Consider the following 10,207-nt stretch of genomic DNA (forward strand, 5'->3'; position numbering starts at 1 on the left):
CTTTTTTAGGCAAGGCTTCCAGACCTCAATGCAATATCCCAAACCAGGCCTTACCATCATTTTTATAAAGATGAATAAGTGTATCCTTCCGACTTCTGGCAAAGGTCTAATAATCATGACAATACACTCTGATCCTGTCGCCTGTTTATACTGCAAGGAGACCTTTTTTGTCCATATATTTACTTCTTTACTTATAAATCTCTCATCCTTAACCACCCTTTAATTCTGTGTCTATATATGATCCTTGGATTTCTTTTCTCCAAAACCTTATATTTAGTAATATTAAACTTCAGTTGCCATCTTTCAGACCATATGTATAACTAATCTAAGCCATCCTGAAGCGCATAACCTGGTCCCAACTGTTCACCGTCCTACCTACCTTTAATTCGATCCTTGCGTGTGGCACAGTGGATATAATCACCATCCTTCCATATCAGATGGAAAAGGCCTGAGTTCGAATCCTGCGAATGATGCGAGGAATTTTTATGGGCTGAACCCTCTGCCGTTAAGGTCTCGGCCGATACTTTAGTCCACTTTGTGTAACGTCTGTCGGGTATTACAGCAGAGCGAAATCGTGGTATGAACCTCGTGAAGCCGTGTATCTGCACAATCTCTTGTCCATCACTCCAGCTGCTGGAAGTAGTATATCATGGTATGGAAAGGCAGTCAAGGTAACAATGAAAGTCTTTCTGTAGTAATGGATCTACACCTAGCAGTGATTCATTTTTAACCGGATTGCAATGAATTTTTCAATACAGCACGTCTTATTCACCACGCAAAAATTATATCTCAATGTTCCAGAAACATTTCCAACATTACCCTGCTTGCCTAATTCACAGTCTGAATCCAATTGAGAATGTCTGGAATATGTTGGAAAGGGCAGTTCGCCCTTGCATTTCTCAACCGATCATAATAGAGCAACTGGAAAACATCCTGATGGAAGAATAGCCAAATCTGGTGTTAGAATCGCTCAGGCGGCTAGTGGAATCCAATCAATAACATGACGTGCAGAGGAATTTATTTAGGAAAAAGGTGACCTTAGTAGATAATGAATACATTTTTATAATTTTTTTGGCCAGTGAGTGTATGTGACAAAGTCAAGCCATAATCTAACTGTCCCATGTTTTTTTATCTTGGAAGCCCGAGTTTCCATGATTAAAAACTATGTAGCCTACACCTGAAGCAGAGTAACTCAGCCACGCTATGACAAAAGCCAATTCCTCTTTATTAACGAGATTCGAACCTATCCATTTTCAAAGCAGTGTGGGGAGTACTGTGATTATATCAACTGTGCTACCCCAAGAGCATCCAATGACCTGAAATTATCATCCTGTAGTCAAATGATAATTAGGTCCTGAGGATTAAGTCAAGGATAGTTGAGCCTATTCATGGATTAATGTTATTGGAATCTTTCAGATTTCAGCGCTCGTCCCCCTACTTTTTGAATATTTGTTAACGATACTGAAGGTATATCAAGTTTAATGTCGAAGACTGCTGGTGATATAGATGTTGACAGGTTAATGGCAGGATTCAATATATGCTACAGCATCGAGACCTAGAACAATCAGCAGAGAGCTGAAAAGTGGCAATTGAGGTTAAACATTGATAAATACAAGGTATGACATATGGGTAGAACAATCCCAGAATAACATACCAACATGAAGTTCTCTGACCAGTCTGAATGTTAGGAGATTCACAAGAGATTTGTCAATGATGTTCAGGAACTCTTCCAGCAAGGATGGGATAAGGAAACGATTATGATACTGTATATGGAAATAGTTTGGCCACATGCTGAGTTCTACATACAGGTCTCAAAGCCTCATTTAAGAAGGATGTGGATTGACAGGAACAGGTGCAGAGAACGGCAAAGAGATTAGTGAGGGAAACAAAGGAGTATTCTTACCAAGAAATGTTTCAGTTCTCCAAATTGCAGCTTCTGGAAACTGGGAACCTGCCAGGAGGTTCAATTGAGGTGTTTAAGGCTTTGAATGGATCAGGTGAGGGCAATATGGGATGCATATAAATATCAGGTGATGTAGACATCTATGGCTAATCACCATCCTTCCATATCCAACTCTGCAATCACATCAGAACGGAGGTTAGGCAAGCTAAGCCATCGCCGAAAAGTTTCGGGGAAATATGCAAATAGAAGCAGAAAAGATTTCCTTACTCGTGTAAGCTGTGGAAGGAAGGAGGATAAATCGTATTGGTTCCTCGTAGATATGAATATTATATAAATATTGATGATCCTGGTCAGGTTGCTAACAAAATGAATAGGTGGTTTTTATATCTATATTCACATGAGGAACTTTAGGGATGGGATGCCAAAAGTGTATCAAATTTTAAGGCGGAGCAAAACGCTTTTGTGATAGCGGAAAGGAAACTTCACTTTCCTCTCATCCATCAATCTGATGGATGAGAGGAAAGTGAAGCAGAAATTGTGGAGGCTAAAAGAAAAAAATGTACCCGGTGTAGATGGGATTTATCCAGTTATAGGAAAGGAGACAGCAAAAGAAGAAAGAAAAATTTTGGCCATAATTATAATAGCAAAATTTTGTCAAGGAAGGACTGGTTTCCTTCTTGTTTTCTTTTGTTGGCAGATGCTGTATAAGCTTGCTTTCTCGCACCATATGCCTCTACTAATGCTAATGCACTGGTGTGCAAAACTTAAGGACCAACATTATTTCTAATGGTTAAAATCTTTACTTAAGGTATTCTTTACTGATGAGTAGATTCAGTCTCAGCAGCAATTCTGGACTCTCGTCAGCTAATCTGGCGTGAGGTTGGCACACGGCATCACCCCGCAAAACATCACTGAAAGGGATCGATATGGCGGTCGAGGTGTTCTCGTCTAGGGAGGAATTATTTTGGATAGATGTACACAACTCCAGATACTGAAAGGCAGTACTGTACCGGTGCACGCTACTGTACTGAGGCAATCCTTCCCCATGTGCGTCTGTTCCGAGCTGCCATTGGCCCCGAGTTCGTGTTTATGGATGATAACGCCACACCCCATTGCACTGCAGCTGTGATATTCTTTTGGAAAGTGAGGACATTGTTCGTATGGATTGGCCTGCCCGTTCCCTCGACCGATCTATATCCCATTGAACACATATGGGATTCTCTGGGGAGATGCCTAGCGGCACGTCAACACCCACCAGAAAATGTTCACCAGTTGAAGTTGGCGCTGACAGAGGAATGGACGACGTTACCACAAGAATTTCTCAACAACATTGTTCTAAATATGGACAGGCAGTGCAAAAACTGCATCAATATTAGGGGTGACCATATCTCCTACTGTGGACCACCTCTTCCCTTTGTTCCATCTTTGGCAGTGATGAATCTGTATCATGTTAGAGAGTGCTATGTTGCCATTTTTGAATCAAGTCCCTCTGTACCGTTTTGTTTCCGTCCGTTGCTGTGTCGGTGTTGTTTCCTTCATCATTTCTATACCTCACAAGGTTCCTTTGGTGTGCTTTTACCATATCCAGGCCACTCCTATGAGAAGCCACAGGTGAAAACCCGACTGGTCCTTAAATTTTGAACACCATTGTACTAATGCATCCTTCGATTCAGGGTAGGTAACAAGACATGTTTCCCCAATTGACAAAGCAGGATCAATGGGTGACATGAGTATTTAGAGATGTGTTAAAATGGTTGTGGTAATGAATGGATACTGCTCTTTGTGGACAAATGTTACTAGTGGAGTTCCCAAGGGTTGAGTGTTGGGCCCATTGTTGTTTTGTATATTTATCAATGATATTTATGAAGGTGTATCAGGTTTAATGTCCAAGTTTGCAGATGATACAAAGGTTGGCAGGGTTTAAACGACAGTAATAACAGTACTCCAACTGGATCTAGATAAGTTGGGAAAATGGGCTGAGAAGTGGGAACTGGAGTTTAATATTGATAAATGCAAAGTACTGCATATAGGTAGCAATAACCGAAGAGAAACGTACCAACTGGGTGGTACTACACTCAGGGAAGTGGAAAGTAAAAAAGACCTGGGTGTAATTGTGCAGTCAAATATGAAGTTCGCTGAGCAGTGCAGACAAGCTGCCAGGGCAGGTCATGGAGTCTTGTCAATGATATATAGAAATTTTGCTAGCAGGGACAGGGAGGTGATAATCCCGTTATACAAGGCAATGGTCAGGCCACACCTAGAGTACTGTGTACAGGTCTGGAGGCCTCATTTTAGAAAGGATGTAAAGTTGCTAGAACGAGTACAAAGAAGGGCAACAAAAGGGTGCTCTTACCAAGAAAGGCTTAAGTTCTGCAAATTGCAGCGCCTGGAGAGTAGGCACCTGCGAGGTGATCTAATTGAGGTGTATAAGGCCTTGAATGGGTTGAGCAAGCTGAATGCTGATGGGGTTCTTTGTCTTGCTCAGACTAAGAACCTGAGGGGGCACAGTTTCAAATTGAGGAAAGATAGTTGTAGAATAGATATGCGAAAATTTCCCTTTAGCCAGCTGGTAGTTGATTGGTGGAACAGGCTTCCTTCCATCTTTTGTTGTGGAATCTAATAGCCTAAATAAATTTAAGGCCGAGCTGGACAGGCATTTGGAACGAATGGAGGGATGAAATCGGTTTTTTTTTTTTTTTTTGGCTGATGCTGCATAAGCTTGCTTTCTTGCATCGTATGCCTCTACTAATGCTTATAACGTCTGTTCTTTCATGGAAAATAAAGGAGTCATTCATTAAAGAAGTAATTCAGGACCATCTAACAGGAATGCAATTATACTGCAGTCATAGCATGGATTTGTTAATTGGGCAGACGTATATGGCCAATCTGATTGGATATTATGCTTCCGTAACAGTGGAAGTGAATGCACAAATAATTTTGACATCATATACTTAGAATTTCAGAAAAGCTTTTGATACTGTTAGCATTAGCATAGGCATCAACAATGGCAAATGATGCAAGAGAGCAAGCTTACACAGCATCAGCAAAAAAAAAAAAAAAAAAAGTAACACATCTCCTATTTTACCTATTCACTCCCTCCAGTAGTTTGAATTTATTTAAGATATCAATCAACTAGTACAGCAACAGATAGAAGTTTGTTCCAGCAATAAACCAACCGCTTACTAAAGACAAACTTGTGGACATTTATTCTGCAATCAGCCTTTATTTCAATTTGAATGTATGCCTCCTCAAGTGCAGGAGAATTCCATCACCATTGAGCTTCCTCGATCCATTCAAAACATTAAAGACCTCATTCAGATCACCTGGCAGGTGCCTAGCCTAAAGACGCTGCAATATGTAGAACTGAGCCCTTTCTTAGTATGAACATCCCTTTGTTCCGTTCACCAGTCTCGTTTCCCTTCTTTGCGCTCGTTCCACATCCTTCCTAAAATGAGGCCTCCAAACCTGTATACAGTACTCAAGATATGGCACGACCATTGCATTATACAATTGGATAATTACCTACTTATCCATGCTAGCCAAATTCCTGTATACCATTGAGAGAACCCCATGAGTTGTCCTGGCAGCCTGTTTGGACTACTCAGAAAACTACATAATTAACTCCATGCTTTTTCATTTTCCGCTACCCCAAGTGTAGTAGCAGAGAGTTGGTAATTACTCTGGGGTTACTGCTACAGATATGTGGTACTTCGCATTTATCAATGTTAAACTTCAATTACCATTTCTCAGCTCATCTGCTTAACTTTTCTATATTCAGTTGTGGTAGCATCCGAATAAGACGAGTTACTGTTATTAACCACTGCTAACGTTTGTATCATCAGCAAATTTCATTAAGCCTGAAATGACTTCTTCATTAATATAGAACACAAAAATGGGTCCAGTACCGAACCCTGCGGGAATCCACTAATAACATTAGTATATGAGGAACAATATCCATTGGTTACCACTCTTTGCCTTCTCTCACGTAACGATCCCTTTATACATAGCAGTAATTTGCCCTTAATGCCACACAGCTCCAATTTGTACAGCAGTCTTATATGAGCAACAGTACCAAAAGCTTTCCTGAAATCCAAGTATACTGCCCTACCATTAATGTACGAACACCCTTCCATGGATGGGGAAACAGTTCCTATGCATGCAACATGTCACAGAACCTGCTATAAATATGAATATGCACACTGGGCTTCGATCAGACAATTGCAAAAGTGGGCATGCAAGATGACATATTCAACGGAATTAACAAACTTCCAACGTGGAATGATAGGATGCAACATAAGCAAGCGTTCTGTACGAGACATCGCAGTCACTTTGGGATCTCCCTAGGTCAACGGTTAGTGACGTCATATGCAAATGGCAGAGGAATGGGACTGAATCTGTCAAAAAAAAATTTTAGTTTATTTTTTATATACAAAAAAAAAAAGGCCTGGTAAACCCCGAAAACTAACAGAACGGGACAAGAGTTCTGCAAAGAACTGTGCGCCAAATCGTAATTTGTCATTGTCTGAAGTCACACAAACCCTCTGTGAGAGTATTGGGACTGACGTCAGCACTATTACAATACGAAAGACTCTCCATGATATGGGTTACAATGGTCATGCAGCTGTTCACAAGTGATTGATCACCTCAACAAATGCTAGACGCCGATTAATATGTAAGAGCGCGAATCCTGGACTGTAGAGCAACGGTAAAATCCTATGGACAGGAGTCGAGGTTCGCACTCTACCAGTTTGATGGCGGTTGCTGGGTGTAGCGAATGCTAGGGGGAACAGTTCCTTCCTGATTTGATTGTATTCTCCCAACAATGAAGTGTGGTGGAGGCTGTGTCATGGTATAGGACTCCTTTCATGGTTTGGCTTGGGTTCATTAGTGGTTATTGACAAAACCATGAATGCTGAGCAATACCAGGATAACCTGGACAATTATGCACTTCTAACATTAATGCAATACCTTGGAAAAGGCCTATACCTGTATCAACAAGACAAGCTATGACATACTACTCAGGTCATAACAGAGTGGTTTGAGGTTATGGGTGTGGAAAAGTTGGATTGGCCAGCCCAGAGTCCAGAAAAGAAGTTAAACTAACAGGTCTATAATTACTTATGTCACGCTTTCATCCCAGTGAATTGGGGATATATTTGTGCTCCTCCAGTCTGCAGAGGACTGGAGTTGTGCGAATCTAGAGATCATCTTCTGGAATACTGGACATTTTTTTTTTAATGATATTAGGGCCCTGCAAATGATCACAACTACCCATATATTTATTTTGTCTGTAAATTGCTTGGTTGCTGGACGAAAAAGCTCGGTTCTGGGGGAAAAAAAACTTGCTAATTACACTTAAGACCGACGAACTCAGCCACAAAGTGAAAAAAGCCCACTAAGGTTCCTCGCGTCATCGACGTGATTCGAACCTGGGTCTTTTCCACCCAATGTGGGAAGGACAGTAACGATACCACTCTGCTATCTGTATAGACTGGAATACGGGAGATGAGATTCAGGGAGAGTTCTGTGGGGACATCCCCTGAATCCAAAGATTCATAATTATGGCTAATGGTTTTTTTTACTTCCTTCGCTACCTCCTTTAATATAACCGGATACATTCTTCCACCCCAGCTGCCTTTCTTATATTTAACTTTCAGTTAACATTCAGTTTGTCAGTTACCTGAGCAGGATCATCAAAGTCGAACCATCGATATCAAGCGGACCAATCTGATTCAACCCCTTCGTTCTACCGTTTACATAAGTAAAGAAGTCTGCTGTTTTCTTTGCATCGTTTCCAAAAATTTTATAGTAATCCGCATTCGCTTAGGTAACCTGTCCTCGTGGGTAGTTGGTAGAACCGCTGTCCTCTCTTCACTAAGTGAAAAGCACTTGGGTTCGAGTCCAGTCAAAGACGTGAGGAAGTTTTATGGGCCTTTTTCTCAACTTGGCTGATTTCGTTGGTCTAAGACGAGGGTAGCATAGTTTTTTTCCCCCCAGAAACTCGGGTTTTTAGTTAAGCTAACAGAAAATCGACCACAAAACACGAAATTTACAGGCAGTATAAATGAGCAATATGGCCATATAAGCTGATGCTCCTAAAACCCTAGTACTGTGTTGCATGACCTTTAACTTGATTAGAGACTGGTTTATTTCCACTATTGGCTTCTCTGTCGCCCAATAATTTATATGGATCCTATGCACTTTTCTTCTCTGCCACGAGTTTCATCAGTTCATCTGACATCCATTTAGGCTATACCTCGAAGAGTATTTCTGTTGGTATGAAACGCCTAGTAGCTTCCAAGATTAATTCCTTGAATGTTTTCCATTTAGAATTTGCTGCAGGTAACATCAGTTGGTCTAACTGCATAGAATTTAAAAACTGTCTGAGACCATTGTAGTCACTCTTACGAAAGCAAGAGCCCTTCCCTTTACTGTTGACAGTAGTTATGTCTTTAATACACTGTGATCGCTGCTATCCAGCAGGTCTTTTACCTGCAGAATCTTAATGCATGTAGAATCACTCCCGATAACCAAATCAAGAGTATTGCATCCTCTGGTTGCCTCTTGAACATGCTGCTGTAGAAAACAGTTATCCAATAAATCCACAAGTCTTGCTAGTTTGTTAGTGACTAATCCATAAGTTCCAGTCAATATCTGGAGACATAAAATCACCCTTCCTAAGACATTCTGATTTACTTCCGACATCCAACTGACTCAACATTGTACTTGCCACCCATGTCAACTGGATGCATTGTTCTTAAATAAGAGCATAGCTCCATTCTATCCTGCCTGTCCTTTCTGTATACATTGTACTCTCCATATTGAATTTCTGTATTCCTTATATCTGCATGACAGCATCTCTGATGTCCCAACAATATCTGCTGTGGATGTCTTGACCAGCACTTCAAATTTATTTACTTTTTTTGTTAGTTGTTGGTGCATCGGCTTCTGTGGCCATAATGCACCTCCCATAATGCACTACTCTGATCCAAGCCTGAGGCAGGATTCGAACCCACGACCTTTGGGTTGCCAGGCAGGCACTTTACCCACCCAGCTAGCCAGGTCGGCAATTTATTTACTATACTCCTAGCATTGGTATACATGAATATTTCTAGCAGGGATAAGGAGATGATTATCGTATTGCATAAGGCAATAATTAAGCCACATCTTGAATACTGCATACCAATCTGGAAGCTTCATTTTATGAAGTACATGGATCTGTCAGAATGGGCACAAAAGAGGCCAAGGAGATTAGGAGGGGAATAACAATGTGGCATTAAGGACAAGATACCCCCATATAACATAACTATATAGTTCCACACTCAGGATAGAGGGTAATCATGCAGTCAGACATGAAGTTTTCTGGGCAGTGTAGACTCTTGCTAGTATCATGGGGGTTGGTGAATCAAGTACATGAATTTTGCTAGCAAGGGATAAGGATATGATTATCCTGTTGTATATGGCAATTGTTAGGCCACATCTTGAGTACAGCATGCAGGATTGGAAGCCTCAGTTCATAAAGGACATGGATCTCTTGGAACAGGCATAAAAAAGGGCAACAAGATTATTGAGGGAAATAAAAAGGTGTTCTATCAGGAGAGGTTTTTGTTATGCAAATTCAGCATTGGAGACTAGACACCTGTGAGGAGATATGGTTAAGATCTTTAAGCATTGAATGGGTTGAGAAGCTCAATGCCAATGGCATCCTGCCTCTTGTATAGATTATGCACATGAATGGTGTTGTGGAAATGGTTTGGTTTTCTTTTCAGGTGCATTAGCAACTAAGGCCATATTGCTCCAGGATATGCAGTGGTCATTCCCTGACCTTTCCGCATCCTCCGTATTTGGTGGTGACGGGCTCGAACCCCGGTCTAAACAAGAAGCGTGTGCTACACACTGCTGCTCCTTCCCACCTGGCTACGGAGGTGCCTGTTGTGGAAATGGATATTTTGAATAAATTCATGGAAGAACAATTAGACGAAATGTTAGAGGGGATAACCGGTGATATAGACAGCATTGTTGTCAGGAGTTAGTCTATTTTAGTTGCATCTGACGCCGCTAGGTGGTGCAGCCATCAAGGCACTTTGAATCGGTTTTAATTGCAGCTGCAGCCAGTGTCCCTGGAACTTTGAGCTGATTTCGACTCCCATGATCCTTTGCATGGATGACACCAGTGATCTTGTGAGAGACCATCACCTCTACTTCAGGGTGTTTTCGTCGCCCATGATGCTGCACATCTCCCTTTGATCACGTGGTTCATCTCTCCAGGACTATTTTTTCATGGCCAAGGGGCGCTATCTGCTT

Source organism: Mastigoproctus giganteus, chromosome 4 (genome assembly GCF_048544385.1).
Source record: "Mastigoproctus giganteus isolate SK-2022 chromosome 4, ASM4854438v1, whole genome shotgun sequence".
In the NCBI taxonomy this organism is placed as follows: domain Eukaryota; kingdom Metazoa; phylum Arthropoda; class Arachnida; order Uropygi; family Thelyphonidae; genus Mastigoproctus; species Mastigoproctus giganteus.